The sequence below is a fragment of the Callospermophilus lateralis genome, chromosome 14 (assembly GCF_048772815.1).
Source record: "Callospermophilus lateralis isolate mCalLat2 chromosome 14, mCalLat2.hap1, whole genome shotgun sequence".
NCBI lineage: Eukaryota > Metazoa > Chordata > Mammalia > Rodentia > Sciuridae > Callospermophilus > Callospermophilus lateralis.
Genome location: NC_135318.1, coordinates 20,776,318 through 20,794,462, shown reverse-complemented (window position 1 = coordinate 20,794,462; position 18,145 = coordinate 20,776,318). Strand labels below are relative to the sequence as shown.

General features: G+C 40.7%; 1 non-coding gene across 1 annotated transcript; it reads right to left on the bottom strand.

The window, feature by feature from the left end:
- Positions 1–14,428: 14,428 nt before the first annotated feature.
- LOC143380805 (U6 spliceosomal RNA) lies at positions 14,429–14,532 on the bottom strand. The gene has a single exon (XR_013088688.1). It is a non-coding gene; the product is annotated as a U6 spliceosomal RNA (small nuclear RNA).
- Positions 14,533–18,145: the final 3,613 nt, after the last annotated feature.

Below are 18,145 nucleotides of genomic sequence, written 5' to 3'. Positions count from 1 at the left end.
AGCCCCCTCCAGCGCTGCTGATCCTTCCAGGGCCACGGGCACCCTCTGGCCTGCGCAGCACCCCTGCGACTGCGGGGAGTCACTCGGCCAGGCTTTCCTAAAAATAGGCTTTCAGGAGGAGGGATTTTCCCCCTGGGTAGAAAGAGTCTAGTTGGAATAGATTTCTAGGCGAGAATTTAGAAAAAAATGACAGGCACCGGGTATAAACTGTGCCATTGTGTTCTGAATCCAGGAAGGGGCTGTACATGCTTCCGCGTCAGTGGTTCTCAACTTTTTTGGGCAAGGGCCCTTTTGAAAATCTGATGAAGTATGCGCCCTGCTCCTAGAAAATGACCACAGCAACCCACAAGCACACAAGTCACTACAATGATGCTTGTAATTTCTGGTGTGTGCAACTCCTGAAGTTGGACCATCCAACCCTAGGGATCCGAGGGCTCCAGATTAAAAGCCGCAGCTCAGTCCCAGGTATTGCATACATCTATCTCTTCTTGTGAGTTTCATCCCACCCAGATTCATTACTCTCTTCTTTCTTCCCTATCCTCTGATCTCCCTCATTATAATCAGTGTGTGTTTTTAAAGATGTATTTTTATGGGCAAGCATTTCACATGCAAGTGGATAAGTGAAGATTAGATTGTACACTGCTTCCTAAGGGTAGTGGCATATCCAGGTTTCCATGCTAGTTTGCTACCAGGGTCCTGCTGGCATCTAGTAGTGGAAAGGACTCTACATTAGGATTCCAAGAGACTTGGGTTCAAATTTAACACCTATCTTGACCTCCCAGAACTTCTACTGTGTTTACACAATGGAAATTCTAATAAAGCTTCATCACATGACTAAATGAGATGGTACAAGGGAAGGCATCTTTTAACTGTCCTCTATCAAGGGAAGAGGCCTATTTTGCATCTTTTAAATTACACATAATTTGCTGCCCCTCAGAATAGGCAACATCCAGTGTGTGTGTGTGTGTGTGTGTGTGTGTGTGTGTGCGCGCGCGAGCAAGCACATTTTAGTTAAAGCTCTATGGTCTATGAGAGCATCCTCACCCTTCCCATTGCCAAGTTCACATATTAAAACCTAACTTCTACCCCCACATTACTAAGAGGAAGGGAACTTTTGAAAGGTGATCAGATCAGAATTGTTCCCTCTGTGAGTGAGATTAGTGCTCCTATTAAAAAAAAAAAAAAAAAAAAAAAGGCTTGAGGGAGCCTGTTTGCCCTTTCTACCATATGAGGACTCGTAGCAAGAACCATCTATGAGGAATGGCCCCTCACCAGATCACCAGATCTGCTGGTGCCTTAAGATCTTGGATTTTCCAGCCTTCAGAACTCTGAGAAGTAAATTTCTGTGGTTTATAAAGGACCCAGTATAAAGCATTTTGTTTCATTGTCAAAATGGACTAAAACAGGGGCTCGGATTGTGGCTCAGAGGAAGAGTGCTTGCCTCACATGCTGGGTTTGATCCTCAGCACCACATAAAAATAAAGATATTGTGTCCACCTATGACTAAGAAGTAAATGTTTTTAAAAATGGACTAAAACAGAGTTAAGTCCAAACTAAGGAAATGATGTGAGATAAGCTATCTCTGGAATAATGAGTGAGAAGTCAGGAGCCCATTCCCAGGCACATAAAGAGTAGCTAATATGAGAATAATTTGAAATCTACTTGATCTTGATTCTCCCATTTTTCCATAGTTATTAAAAGAGGGCCACTTCACTGCCCCCCCCCCATGACTTCTACAAAACACAACCTACAAACATACCTCCCTCCACCTTAATTAGATCTTCCATTTTCTCTAGGATACTCTCTGGTTATGTTTCTATTCTTTATTTCTGCCTTATGTCTTCTACAGTGATACCCCAAACTCAATCTCTTCCTGCCTTACGGATTCCTTATCTGTTGCTGGCTCCTCCTGCTGTTCTGTGACTTTTTAAACAGTGGCCACTTTCCAGTATTCATCATGCTGTACTGAGTTCCCTGTTCTTGGCCTTCTGCCTTTCAGGAGAAGAGATCACATTGAATTTGATGGGCTCAGCTATCTCCTCTAGGTTACCTGCTCTGATCTCTTAAATCCCAGTCCCAAATTCAGGTGCCCACTGCACAACTTTAGATGTAAGCCCTATTGTCATCTCCAATAATACATACCTAAAAATTAGTCTCTTATTTTCCCTGAACCAGCTTTCCCTCCTGGTTTCCCTTTTCTGTTTGGGCCATAACCATTTCTCTGATCATCCAACACAAAGGTTCCATCAGCTTTGATTCTTCTCTTTTCCTCTCTTCCCACCTGCATGCAGGCATCAAATCCTGTCTATACCTCCTTTGGGATCTCTGGCATCCATCTCTTCCTTCCAGTAGCTCCCTGGATGTTTTTTCTGCCCACAGCTTCTCCATCCTTTAACACAGATCACTTCCATATCAAGAGCTTCTAATTTCTTATGATCTTATTATCTTCCCTATTTTTCAATCTGACTCACTTTAGCCCCCCTCCTTTTTTTTTTTTTTTTTTAACCAAAGAGCACCCTTCACCAGAAAGCACAGAAGCCAAATTCCAGTTATTAGTAGTTCAGGTGGGTCATGAAATAGATCAGGTGCACGATGACAGGGAGTGATAGGAAGTGGCTTCTAGATTCTAGTGCCTCAGTCTAGAGGGGGAATAAGTAGTTCCACTGCCATCACGCCCAATGTGGCCATATTTCCTACTTTTAAAACAAAACAAACAAAAACTCACCAAATTTGGATTTTTACATGAAATTTCCCAATTTCCAAAATACTATGACACCCAATCAAAACATGGTTGCAGTCTAAATTCAACCTGCAGGAAATCCTGGACTTAAAATTTTTTGATGTGGTGGGGCTGGGGTTGTGGCTCAGTGGCACAGCACTTGCCTAGCATTTGTGAGGCATTGGGTTTGATCCTCAGCACCACATGAAATAAATTAATAAAATAAATTTGATCCTCAGCACCACATAAAATAAATTAATAAAATAAAGGCAGGCAGTCTATCCACAACTACAAAAACATTTTTTAAAGAAATTTTTTTTTTTGATGTGGCAGAAAGCAATTTGAACTGAGAATTTCTAGTTCTGGTTGTGCCAGTAATAGGCTGTATAAATGTGAATGAGTTTTATCCCCTCTCTGGGCCTTAGTTTCCCCCTATACAGTGAAGAGTCCTGTTAAATGAGTCTCAAAGCTCTTTTAAATTTGGTAATTCTGTGGTTCTATGGTGTATCCTAACTGGTGAAGAAATCACTTTTGGTTGACTTGACTGATTAATGAGAATTATCATAAACACGCAGTGTACATGAATTACCACATTTCAAAGAACAAGAATACAGTAAGCCTGTGGTTAAATGAAACTGTCCAGGGTTAACTGGAAAATCCCCTCAATCAAGGTTATTGTTCAAAGACTTTCTAAAATGTCAGAGTTCAGCTTCCTGCTTTTCTAAGCACAGGAGATGCAGCAGTACCTGGCAAGGGGAACTGATGAGTCAATGTCTAGAGATGGCTCTGCCACTTGGGCTACAGGGGGTCATAGCTGAATTGGTGGGAGGTCCTCTCAGACCACTGCCAGCCATGGGGCTGCTCAGGGAGCAGTGATGTCTGTAAATCAGGAGCCACCTGGCTGATGCCATAACTAACTATACTGAGGGCCTCACCTGCCTCTTTGCAGGCTTCAGACCCCCATATTTAACATTCCCTTTTGCAGCATAACTCACCCTTAGGCTGGAAAACAGTTGGAAACTGGAATTGCCTGGAATGTATGGAGGCTGACTACCATGAACAAAAAGACTTCTTCCTAGGGAAAAGAGTAAAAGGCTTTGGAGCCCAATAGATCTTGATTTGAATCCTGACTCTTCCACTTTCTAGCCATATGACTTTAGGTAAATTCACTTAAACCTTTCTGAGTGAGTTTTAAGTTTCCTGTCTATAAATCAGAGGCAACAATACAGTCTCATAGAGTTGTTGTGAGGACTGAGTCAAATAATGAATTCTAAATGGTTGGTGTGGTGTGTGGGAGTTATTCTGTGCCAGAAAAAATGGAAATCATTATTCCATTAGGAATGAACTTTTTTCTTTTTTGCAGGGGAGAGGTACCAGGAATTGAACCCAGGAGGCAATTAATCACTGAGTCACAATCCCGGCCGCCCCCCTTTCTTTTTTTATTTTGAGACAGGGTCTTGCTAAGTTTCTTAGGGTCTCATTAAGTGGCTGAGGCTGGCTTTGAACTTATGATCCTCCTGCCTCAGCAGGATTACAGTCATGTACCACAGCACCTGGCTAGAAATGAACATCTTTTATTTTTCATGAAAAATCCCATGTCATTCTTTCACTTTTTACTTAGTAAGGTTAGGAAATTAATATCAGTCACTTCCTAATTCAGTAGACATTTGAGAAACCAGGTGTTTTTAGAATTAGATCTCTTGCTCCCTCCTCCCTTCCATCCTACCCATTTATCTTGATAGACATCAGCCTTAAAATCAGAACTAAGATCTGTTTTGCAACTACCATACTAATAATTGATTCAAGCAATAATCATCAATGGAAGTAAAAGTTAGATGAGGAAAGGATACTCACAGTCTTAAATGATCCTTCACCCAATTATTTACTAATTATAAGAAGAAAGAGTAACTTTTCCTGGCAGACATCTCCTAAATCAAGTGATTAAAGTTAATATCATCAATCCCAAGACAGAAACATCATATGGCTCCTGATATGACACACTGAGAATACAACATCACTTCTGTGGGATTCCTGCCAGCAAATGCCTAACTTGGAATCTAATTGTGAGCCCACCTCAGACTAACCAAACCAAGAAGCATACTACAGAACTGACCTGTACTCATGAAAAATATCAATGTCACGCAAGACAAAGAAAGGCTGAGGAACTAACTGTTCTATGGTAAAAACTCAAGAGATATGAAACTAAATGGAATGTGTGATCTGGATTGGATCCTGGACCATCTCTGTTAAGAACATTATTGGAAAACTGAATGAACTTCACTATGCATTATATATTAAGTAATAGCACTATATCCATGTTAAGTTCCCTGACTTAGGTAAGAAAGTATCCATGTTCTTGAGAAATTCACACTGAAATATTTAAGGGGGAAGAATTGCTAGTCTGCAACTTACTCTCAAATGGTTAAAAAGAAAGAAAATAAGTATAAATATGTATATATACACTCAGTTATTAAAACAAATGTAGCAAAATGTTAACATTTGGTAAACCTGAGTGAAGAATACACTAGAGTTCTTTGTACTGGTTTTGCAGCTTTTAGGTAAATTAAAATGATATCAAAATAAACGGGGTGTGGTGGTGCATGACTGTAATCCCAACAACTTGGGAAGCTGAAGCAGGAGGATTGCAAATTTGAGGCCAGCCCCAGTAATTTAGCAAGGCCCTAAGCGACTTGTGAGACCCTATCCCAGGAAATAAAAATAAAAAGGGGGTGGGGGAACGTGGCTCAGTGACAGAGTGCCCCTGGGTTTGAAAAAAAATTTTGTTTTCTAAAAAAAAAAAAAAAAATAGAGCTCAGATGCCATGCTCAGAGCCTCATATCATCTGTCCCTGCAGTTTGGTGAAGTAAAAACAGTCCCAACTTGAAGAGGAGGTTTAAACCCAATCTCTCAATCTTGCAACTGCAAGATCCATTCAGAGGCTTCTAATAAATTTTACTCTAAAGAAGATAAAAGAATGCTTCTTTCTTGGAGTTAAGAAGACTAAATGAAGAAGTCTATGTAAAAAACATGGTATCTGCCAAGAAATTTTTCATGTACTCTATAAATGTATGCTGCTTAGAGTCCAGAAGTGATAAACACAATAGAATCCTTGCCTTTGTGTAACTTATATTCTAGCCAGAAAGATGGAAAATAAGTGACAAACTACACAGGCAGACATATATACTTACAAAGATCTGCAAATTCTATAAGGGTGATGGAGAGTGATGGGAGAGATGGGATACCCTACCATATATAATGTGGTCAGGGAAATGACATTTAAACTGAGATTGAAGGAGAAGGGAGGAGTTGGCAATCTGGGCAGTGGGAACAGCAGGAACAAGCACAGGGACAGGGGGCAAGAGGTAGGTGTGTGTAAGGAACTATCAGTCTTCTCTCTTCTGCTAACCCATCTATGACTCCTTATGTGTACCTTGAGAGACAGGGCAGCACAGCACCTAGCAGGGACTAACTCTCAGGTAGTATATGATGAATGAACAAGAGAATGGCTGAGCTCTGGTTCCAATGTTTGTTCATGAAGAGATCCCCCTCTTCAGCCCTTAGCCTCCTGATGTGGAAGGAAGGAGGCTTCTGAAGAAGGCTCATAGTTCTCTCCTTTGTATGATTTGCCTAGAGCACAGAGCTGGAGGGACCCCCAAAATCTCACCCTTCCTGTTAAAGGGAAGAAGCAGAGGCCCAGTCAGGAGAGCCTTGCTGAAGTCTGGATCTGATGGGGCCCATGTCTAGTGCTTTCCCCAGCCCACAGCCTGTCTTGTTTATTTGTTCAGCAGGTTTATTTCCACCATGGCACAGCCTGTTCTGACTCTGGAACATTTATGAGATGAGCCAGTTTTTTAAAATCATACAAAATAAATGGTTTGCTCTTAGAGCTACGGGGTGGGGCAGTCAGATGGGAGACAAGTTTCGAGGCCAGCTCTGGGGCAAAATTTTGGCTTACCCTTTGCTATATTCTTTTCGCCTCTGCCCTTGGGAACCAAAGGGACTTCAATGGGATTTCCTGCCTCCATTTCTCAAAACGATGATGTGGAAAAACTGGAACACTTAACCATAAGATTTCCGGTTCTCATCTCCACCCTCATCAATTCTATTCTAAACTCTGGTTTCTAAACCACTAAGCTCAAAGAGCTGGGAATGTAGTTCAGCAGTAGAGTCCTTGCCTAGCATGTGCAAAGCTTTGGGTGTGATCTCTAGTACAAAATACATTATATAATGTTCAACGCCTTTGAGCTCAATACACAGTCCAATACAACCTGGCCTTGGGACAGGTTTTGGGACTTGCACCTGGATCCTTCTGCTCCCTCTGCTTGTAGTGTCCTCTTTTTTTCTACTTATGAACTCTTATCTACCCCTCAAAATCCAGCTGAAGACTCTAAAACCTTGAACTCATTCCCCTGTATTCTACCAGCTCTGTGTGTGTGTGTGTGTGGTACTGGAGAATGAAACCCAGGGCATCGTGCATGCTAAGCAAGAGCACTACCACTGAACTACATCCCCAGACTTTTTTTTTTTTTCCTTCTCTCTTTTCCTGAGACAGGGCCTAACTAAGTTGCTCAGGCTGGCCTCAATTTTTTTTTTTTTGCCTCAAATTTTGAGATCCTCCTGCCTCAGCCTCTAAGTAGCTAGAATTACAGACATACACCACCAAGCCTGGCTTGCCAGCTACTTTTAAAAATAGCTGTTAAGTCCAATGAAGACAAAATTTGATCTGAAACATTTATTTTTAGTTATGCAAATATTTGATTATAAAAAACCTGGAAATTAATAATTAATGAAGCCAAATTGTTCAGCCAACAAAATTATTTAAACCTCAATTAAGCCCAGGGTGCCAGGTGGGGTGGGATAAGGGATCCTGGTGGTAAAACCGTGACTGCCTCATTTCTCCAAAAGGCCTGGTACATAGTAAATGCTGTCAAAATGCTCAGTGAATGTGTGAGCCCATGAGGATGAGGATGCTCTCTGGCCCCTAAGGGCATTGGAGCCTCTGTGAACGCTAGTTGGCTATCCTATAAGGATCAGGCTAAGAACCAATTCAGCAGCTGTCCAAGCCCCAGGCTCTTTCTCCTTTAACTGGGCAATATGCCCATTCTTAGCACTCAACTCAGGTAGTACTAAGACGGATGAAAATGTAGGAATAGACCTTGTGTTCTGGAGTCCCTCCAAGGGGCAGGAGCAACAACACAGATTCTGATGCCTCTCCAGTGCCCTCTATCCCTTTGTTCAAAGCAACTCCCAAGAAGAGGAGTCTGGTCAGCTGCAGGAGGTGCTGTTCTTCACTTTCCAGATTAGCTCAGACCTTAAAAATCACAGCCCAGTGCCTGCTCTTTCATGCCAAGGAAAACAGTAGATGTCAGAAGCCGCCTTAGGTATCTGGAACTGAACAGCTCCTGCTGCTCCTCCCTTCCTAGTATGAGATCATTGAATCAGGATGACAAAGCAAACAGTGACATGTGCTGGGACTTGTTCCCAGACTGATTCCAGCATTTCTCCAGCCCTTCCCTCTTCCCCACCTTCAGAATAGCAAACCCAGGTGTAGACAGCAAACTGAACTGGAATCAGTCCTTGGGCTTCCAGGAAATTGAGGCTGGGTGGGAGGCATAATTTGTGGTGGCAGAGAGGAGGTCCTGGAAAAATGTGGGTAAAAAGGACTTAGGATATCAGTAGCACCAGACATTAGCCTGGTACATTCCAGGCTTTAACATGCTTTCACAACATTCCAAGGGAAGGAGGGTAGGAATTCTTTCTCGACTTCATAAATGAGGAAACAGGCTCATTTAAGGTCAGCAGCTTCATTAGGGTTACATGGCTTAAGTATGACAGAGCTAAACTTAGAATTATTTTTGTGACTAATTAGTTTTGTTATATCTTCCTACTTCATCACAATTCCTTGAATTTGTCATTGGCAAGTTCATGCTTTCTTCTTTTGCATATCACCATACCATTATTTACTTAATGTTTTCCTTAAATAGACACACTTTAAAAGTTGACCTCATTCTTAGCAATCGTGTGTGTGTTTTGATATATATTTAATATGTTCTATTCCATCACCATCCCTGCATCATTAAGGATAGATCTTGAAAGGCTGCCAGCCAAATGGGTGCCCTTGTTGAAATGCTCAGCTGGTAATATCACTAAAGGCCAAGGCTATCTTTGTCAGAGCTGTGCCTTAAAGTCAAAGAATCATTGAATTATGGAGGACAAGAGATAAATCATAGGATCAGAATTCTAAAGGACAGACCTTATGTAACACACTCAGTCCTAGCCCTAAAGATTAAGGGGTACCAGTCAGGGATCAAGTCCTTGCTCTTAACAACTCAGCTTACAGAAGTGTAGCTTAGTGGTAGAGCAATAGCATCATAAAACAAGCAAACCTCAGCTTCCAAACATGGACAACTGAAATCTAGAAGGAATAAGCAGATGCTCTGGAGTTAAAGAAACTCATCTAGATTTGGTTCTACCACAAACTCAGTATGCCTTTAATCAAGTCAATTCATGTTTCCAATCCCCTTTTCCTTCAGTGATATATCTCCTCTTTCTGCCATTCAAAACTGATAAAAGAGATTCAGATTAAAAAATGTGTTTAAAAATGCTCTGTAAACTATAAAGCTGCAATACAGGACATAAGGAATAAATAGGTGATATCCTAATTCCTCCACAAAATATTTGAATCATAACTGGAGAATGACTTTCTCAAGGGGTAACTAAGCACAGTAACAACAGGTTGGGAAGAGATTTGGAAAGCAGCCTTTAGACCTTAACAATGTCCCTGGCTACCTTGCTACTTCAGGTCTTGGGCCCAGGGAGACATTGTTGAGCTGAATCAGCTTGCTGCCCTTGACTCCTTTGGAATTCTGTGTTTCTGATTTTATTTTACTCTTTGTTCCATTTTCAAACATTTATTTATCATCTTTCAGCCACATGTGCAAGTTCGTTGCACAGTAACAGGTCTTTACTGCCCTCGTATGGTCACTCTCTGCCATGGTTGCATGGTCTTCTGAAGGGGTGTATGTGACAATGGCAGACCTGAGGAGACCCGAACCAAAGATCAGGATTTCCCAGGGCGAGCAGAGGACTTAAAACCCATGTGAAAGCTAGATGCTGAAATCCAGAACTACTTGATGGGAAGTAATAGTTCCTTGCCCCAAGTAGGACAAGAATCCAGGACTCTGGATCTTGCTAAAACAGTCAGTTCCTAAATTGTCCAGGAAAGAGTTGAAGGCAACTGTGATAAGTGTCTTTTCTCTGATAGGAAAATCCAAGAGAAGGAAAGGCAAGGACTAGAACCTGTCCTCCAATTCCCCAGCCCATTGAAACCAACAGTTAACTAAGGGCCTATTTGTAAACTACTAGGTTTCACAGAGTGGGGTATGAAATATGTGGTCCTGTCCTCAAGAACTCATAAAATTTACAAATGTAAATAATCCACGTACATACATAAACTATATGTGCATGTGTGTGTTTAAATGTATTTTTTTTTTTCTTGTACTGGAGATCGAATCCAGGGGCACTTGACCACTGAGCTACATTCCCAGACCCTTCTATTTTAAATTTTGAGACAGAGATCTTGCAAAGCTGTTGAAGTTAGCTTTGAACTTGTGATCCTCCTGCCTCAGCCTCGAGTTGCTGGAATTACAAGCCTGTGCCATCATGCCCAGCAAGAGACATAATTAACAGATATTAAGCCATTAGAGTAAGGACTATTATAGAAGTAAAAATAAAGTGCTACAGGACTGGTAGGAGAGAGGGAATAGTGACAACCATGGAGATCAGGGAAATTTCCTAAAGGAAGTGAGACTCAAGGTTGAACATTTTTAAAATAAGAAATCTGGGGGAGGGAAGAATAGAACAGATTTTTTAAGGCAGTGAAACTGTATCTGTATATTATAATGGTGTATATATGGCATAACATTTGTACAAACTCATAGGATTACACTGAGAGTGAACTCTAATATAAATTATGGACTTCGGGTCATCACCTCAAGTGTCAGTGAAAGTGCATCATTTATAACAAATGTATCACTCTGGTGCAGGTTGTTGATAATGGGAGGCTAAGTATGTGTGAAGGCAGGGATACATGGAAAAATCTCTCAACCTTCCACTCCATTTTGCTGTAAACCTAAAACTCTGCTCTCAAAGTATTCCAAAATCACTGGAAAAGAGATTTAAGAATCAATGTATTAATTCTATTTGTTTTTTTTTTTTTGGGTGGAGGTGCTAAGGATAGAACCCAAAGGTGCTTTTCCACTGAGTCATATCTGCAGCCTTTTTTTATTTTTATTTTTTTGAGACGGAGTGTTGTTAAATTGTTCATGGCCTTGGTAAGTTGCTGAGGCTATCCGCAAACTTGTGATGTCTCCCCAGTCACTGGGATTTAAAGTGTGTGCCACCATGCCTAGCTTAATTCCAGTTTTTGAAAAAGATGCTAAATATTAGCAATTTTATGCTAATAAATAAATCTCAAGTATAGTCATCTCAATATCCATGGGGTTTTGGATCCAGGACCCTCTGCAGATACCTAGATCTACAGATACTTAAGTCCCTATATAACACAGCACAGTATTTACATAAAGTCTATTTTAAAAGAACAGGACCTTAGCTGGGTGCAGTGGTGCATGCCTGTAATCCCAGTGGCTCGGGAGGCTGAGACAGGAGGATCTCAAGTTCAAAGCCAGCCTCAGCAACTTAGCAAGGCACTAAGCAACTCAAGTGAGACTGTCTCTAAATAAAATACAAAATGGGGCTGGGGATATGGCCCAGTACCAAAAAACAAAACAGAACAACAACAAAAAAATACGTGGCCTTACCTAACAAACACAAGCACAGAAGACCATAATGACACTAATATCAGCTTCATTTGGGAATAGCTAAAGTTTTTACAAATATTTCAGTTATTTAATCTCCACAATACTATTGGGTGGGTACTATATTCTCTACTTAATAGACAAAGAAACTGTGGTTCAAGGCTGGTAGGGGAAAGCCTTGATAGAAAATATAGGCAGAAGAAAAAGCAAAGGGTGTGTCTAGGGCAAACAACCTGTTATTGCTAGAGTATCAGGTGGTATAAAGGGAGGGAGGATAAGGGTATTGTAGGGTCATGATGATGAAAACTACAGGAACTCTGAAAGGGAATTTAAAGCCACAAGGGAATTAGATCTCACCCTTTGGATACTAGAAAACCTTTAGAGATTTCAAAATTTGGCATTATACTAAGGGTTGTATTTAAGATTATGTGGAGGAGAGCTAATTAGGTAAAGACCAGGAAGGAAGACCTATAAGAGGTGAGGGGAGCTCGGATTAGAAGAGTTGGCAATGCAAAGGAAGAAATGTAAAACCTTTACATAGAGAAATTAAAATAGACTTGAGAGACGAAGGCAGAGCTACCTTTAGCGAGAATCACTGTCCCATCATGTGCTGAGTCCTCTGACCTGCATCATCATTAATGCCAGGTCATAGTGGGGAGAAAAATTTCTGGTCTCCTATGGAATTAGTCTCAGTTCCACCCTGGAAGATAGTGTACAAAACACCTAAACCCAAAGCAGAGCAAAGTCCGCTCAGGCACCAGAAGTTGTCTTGAAAATTCTTCTCAATGCCCATATCAAGTGAGGATTCTCAGGACTTGAATAGCCAGTCACAAGGGACCATACCAGTTTGATGCTATGACCCATCTTCCTAACACCAAAAGTCAGAGTTTTGTGTCATTTCCCAGCAGTCCAGCATTTGGTTGGACTAAATCCTGTATGGGAACTCAGCCCTCACCCTACCCAAGACTGATTCCTGCTTTTGATTGCCACAGGGCTGGCAGGCATCCCTCTGGTCCCCTCTCTCAGGAATCCGTCCACAGCTGCTGGCCACTTGTCACACCCTATCTGGGAGGTGGCAGCATTTCAATAGTAGCAACAGATCCTTAGACTGTGGCTAACAGCTTCAAAGTCAGTTGGGAATTGTGTCATATTTCTAAAAATGGCTAACTCGTTCCAGTTCCAGTGAAGTAGTAATGGGTAAGGGTGTGGACTTCAAGGAGATAGCTAGGCTTCATATTTCCTAAACAATTGGGACAATTCCAGGGAAAATATTCACAGCAAGCATTCAAGAAACATTAATTGAATGTGCCAGACACTATGCAAAAAACCTAGCAAGAGTCCCTGTTCTCAAGGTGTTTTAATTCTAGCAAGAGTCTTATAGCTGATCTCTTTACTCTGCTTTTCCCTTCCCAAAGTTTTGGTAATGCCTTTCTACTTCACTAGTTTTTTAATGTTTTTGTTATTGGATACTACTGCCCTGAAGTCACCCAAAGCCACTCCACTTGGTGAGGAGTGCTGTGTCCAAGAAAACAAAATTTAGACACAACAAATCAACAAAAACCTTGTAGTAGTGATCCTTTTAAGGGAATATATATTTGAACATAGCCCTAAAAGAATGTCACGTAAGATCTTCTCTCTCTAAAAAATACTTTGAAAATGTACTCTGATCAGGAGCCAATTACAAAAGAGACCTCAAATGCCCACAGTAACCCTGTGCATACCTGGAGGGGAGGACTGAGGAAGGCACTGGGAAAATCACTCCTAACCCCCAAGGAAAGGCATAAAAGAAAAAGAGGAGGAGGGCAAATGAAAGAGACACATCTTACAGCAAATTATGGTATTCAGTGTCTTCATGTACATTATTTGATCCTCTCAAATGTCCTAGGAGACAAGCATAGCACACATTAATCTCCAGTTTCTGGGTGAGGGAAAGCCTACTGTGACCGAGCTCCAGCTATGCTAGAGAGAGTAGATGGGGACTGCAGTTGTGAGTGAGCCACAGCTTCTCAGAGTCCAGGTCTCTTCCTCTGCAGACCAAGGTGGTATGATGAGTGATCCTGAAGATCCCTCCCATCATCCCAGCCTATTCTCATGCTGTGCTCTGGGTCAAGAGGCTACTAAGCAGTGAAGCCACACAGAACAGGTCTCTAAATTAGGAAAAGGGTTACTTTACAATACAATGACAAAGTCTGTGCTTATGATATGAAGATGGGACTTGAAGTGATCCATTCCCAAGATGAAATCCCAATTTTCCACTGAAATAAATGGACCTTATCAGTATTCATGTCATGGCAATGCTAAGTTTTTTTGTGTGTGCATATGGTTGGTGGGACTGAGGATTGAACTCAGGGGTACATACAATCACTGAACCATAACCCTTAGCACCTTTTGAGTCAGGGTCTCACTAAGTTGGTTAGGGCCTCATAAATTGCTGAGATTGACCTTGAACTTGCAATCCTCTTGTTTCAGTCTTTAGAGTCACTAGGATTACAGACATGTGCCACTGTGTCCAGTGATGCTAAGGTTTTTATATCTTGAATTTTCTTTACACATGCTTCATTTCTTCTCTTTTCTCTAAATATCCTTAAAATGACTATGCTTCTTTTAATACTTTCTTCTTCTCTATTTTTTTTCTTGGTTACAACAATTATTTATTGGTGTGATTAAGAAAAGGATAACACAGTGGAAGCCATCATGAATGCAGAGCTTACCACTTGTCCAGGGGACCACATCTGGGGATATATTTGACCCTATAGTCATCAGGAATGAGCCACTTCTCAGCCACCATGTCTTCAAATTCATCAGCTAAACTTGGTAAAATTCCATTTCATTGAGATGTGTATCTTCTGGCAGCCAGGGAACTTGAACTTGGCCCTGCGTAGAACTCAATCACAAAAAAACTGAATGCTTCACAAATTCGCATGCCATCCTTGTGCAGAGGCCATACTAATCTCTGTGTCATTTCAATTTTAGTATATATGGTGCTGAAGCAAGCACCTCTTCACTAAATATTATTTCAGAAAAGAAAATATTCTTAGTGAAAGGTTAAAGAATGTTCTGTGAGGCTTGTTTAATTATTCAGGGAATTTTTAAAAATTAAGGTAATACCCAAATATGACAGTTTAGAAAAGGCAAAACTATGGAGACAGTAAAAAGATCAGTGGTTGCCAGGGATTGGTGGGGAGGGAAAGATGAACAGGTGGAGCATGCAGAACTTTTAGGGCAGTGAAACTATTTTGTTTGGTACTGTAATGGTGGGTACATGTCATTTATATTTATCAAAATTCACAGAATGTGCATCACCAAGAGAGAACCCTAAAGTAAACTAAGGAGTTTAGGTGATAACATATCAGTGTAGGTTTGAGTGTGACAAATGCAGGCTCTGGTGGGGACTGTGACAAATATGTGTGTGGGGCACAGGGCGTGGATGGAAATAGTCTGTACTTTCTGTTCACCTTTGCTGTGAATCTAATACTGCTGTAAAAAATACAGTATATTGGGCTGGGGATATGGCTCGAGTGATAGCACGCTTGCCTAGCATGTGTGAAGCACTGGGTTCGATTCTCAGCACCTCATAAAAATAAAATAAAGGCACTGTGTCCACCTAAAACTAAGAAATAAATATTTTAAAAAATAAAAAAATTAAAATACAGTATATTAAAAATGTTAAAGCAATGTACTAGAGGGTTAAGAGCCGGACTTAGATATTAGACTGTTTGGGCTTCAGTCTAATTCACAGACTACTGAGTGGCCTTAGACAAGTCTTAACTCTCAGGGCCTCAGTTTCCTCAACTATAGAACTATTTCAGTGATCTAAGATTAAATGAATCATACAGGCAGTTAGCATAGTGTTGACACACTGGGGACATTAAATAAATCTTAGCTATTTTTGGAAATTTTAAATAAAAAACAGTTAAGAAAAGTTTTGACCTTTTAGGTAAGTTTTTTTTAATTGCTTTATATCTTCATTTTATTTTTATGTGGTGCTGAGGATCGAACCCAAGGCCTTGCATGTGCTAGAGGAGTGCTCTTCCACTGAGCCACAACTCCAGCTTAGGTAAGTTTTAGGCCCCTAATTCCTATAGTGAATCAAGAGTCTTATTTTGATGTTAAATACATACACTGACATTTTTTTCTCCATTGTTTACTATGGTACCACACTTTCACTAGTCTCTTCTGTAAACCTCACCACCGCATTAGGTGTCTGGAGGCGAGAGCTAGGAGAAGCCATCTTGGAGCTGTGTTAAAGGTAATGAGAGTCTGTCTCTTTATTTTAAAACTCACTAGCAATTTCTTATGAACCGAACCTTCTTTCATGAAGCTCGCACTGGTCGTGTGGCAGAGAGACTGGTTTACTTTAACTTCTGGTAACCATAAACTGCAACCCATATGTTCAGGAGGAGATAATTGGTATTCTGAATACAAATCTTCCAAATATGCATGAACTGGGACTCGCTTTTTAAAAAAAGATATAAGGGAACATTTTGAATCAAATAAGACCTTGAAGATGAATCAGTCTAGACCAGGGGTTTGCCAACCAGCCTGCTATTTGTTTTTATAAATAAACACATTAGAAAGCAGTCACACTCACTTATATATTGTTAATGCTATTTACAAGTGTACTACAAAAGCAGAGCTGAGTAGTTGCATGCAACAAATCATACAGCTTGTGAAGCCTAAAATACCTGGCCCTTATAGAAAAAAATTGGCAGTAGGAAAAAAGTACTCTCGAGGTTTGTCACCCTGGGTTGTACATCAGAGACCCCTTGTAGAAGGGGTCATCTCAGGGATTCTGCTTCAATTGGTCTGCAGTTAAGATCCAAGTACTATAACTAAAATCTTAAAATTCTCCTGAGTTGCTGAGATTACACAGGTGTGCATCATCATGCCTGGCTTGTGTCCCTTTTTTAAAATAATGACTACAAACATCTATAAAGTCCTGTACTAAATCCACCTCCATCATCTCATCCAATCCTTACGTACATCTGAGGTTCTAGGAGCAGGAAGCTTTGCTAGCCTTGCTTGAGATAACAAAATTGAGACTCAGAGAATTTAGTCCTATTCCCAGTCTCCTATTTAGTAAAAGGAGCTAAGAAACATGTGTAGGTCATTTAAATTAAGTCCACTGCCCACAAATTACATATTTAGATTTTATTTTGGCATGTGGAATCCCACTTGCTTTTAGTGTCTATAGACACGAAAGCATACCTACTGTTCCCAGAACCTTAGAAATCTGTCCTCCTAAAGCTGTTTATCCTCCTATAGCTCCTGGGATTTCTTAGGGTCATTGGAGGAGAGGATGTGTGTGTGTAGTAGCTCCAATCCCTGCACCTTCACTTCACCCAGAGCAGATATATTTTTACCATTCAAATATTAGGCTCACACATACAACTGTGTTTGAATAGAATTTCATATGCAAAGACCACTGATGTGGCTCAGACCTCTGTCCACTGTTTTAATCCAAATGTCACGAACACTGCTCCCAAATTCCTGACACTTCTTATATCATCAATCAGTTCTCCCTATTGGTCTGAATGAAGTCCAAAGTAAGTTTCTCAGAGTACCAACACTCTCTTTTGAAAGATGAAGGACTTACTTTTAGTAGACCAGAACTTCCCCCACCTGTCACGGTAACTGGAATGGCTCATTACTTCTTCCTGACTACTGTTGTATATACTGCGTAATCCATTATAAGAAAGCAACCAGTCTCATTCACTCTCTGGTTGGGCCACAGCATTTCTCCCCAATGTCTGCCTTAAGCCTAACCCAAATGCTCTCTACCTTGCTGCATCCCTTCACTTTCCCGCTTTCTATCTATGGAAGTAAAGTGAGGCATTAATCATGGGGAAAAAGGGTGGAGAAAGACATCTTTTTACATTTCTTTGTTCCCAAGAGGAAGAGAAAACACAGAGGTGAGAAAACACACATTGGGCGGAACACATTCAACTTTTCATTCCATAACAATATTTGCACCCTTCTGTAAGAGGAGGATGACTAATTGATTAGTCAGAGCCAAGATATTCAATGGGCTGAGTTTTTATCAGACTGGGGCCTGAGTATATGAGATGTGCTACGGTTAACCTTGTCCTGATAAGTCAGGGTCTATTCTCAAATGTAGAGGGAGGATTAGGGTTGGAGGCAGTAGGAAACTTTCACTGTCAATCTAAATTTAGTTCTAAGAATGACAAGGACATCCAGAGTCAGATCTATGAAATATTCATATTTCACATTATCTGAGGAAGCAATATTAGTGAATTCTACACCCTAACTGCCAGACATAGCCTAATGCTCAGGAAAGCACAATTCCCCATCTTTTTTTAAAATTGTGTTTCTGGGGATGGAACCCAAGGCCTCAAGCATGCTAGACAAGCTACACCTCTAACCCACAGTCCCTAAATCTTAAATCAAACAGGCTATCATCTTAAATCAGTATTAGGGGCACTTTGATTTTTCATTTTATAATAGTGTCCTGATTTTTCATTTTATAATAGCATCCTGTTTCTCACTTTACTATTTCTCAAAATATATGGTTCCCTTCATATACACACACACACACACACACACACACACACACATAAATACTTTTAAACATAAATACCCAAATCAGGAG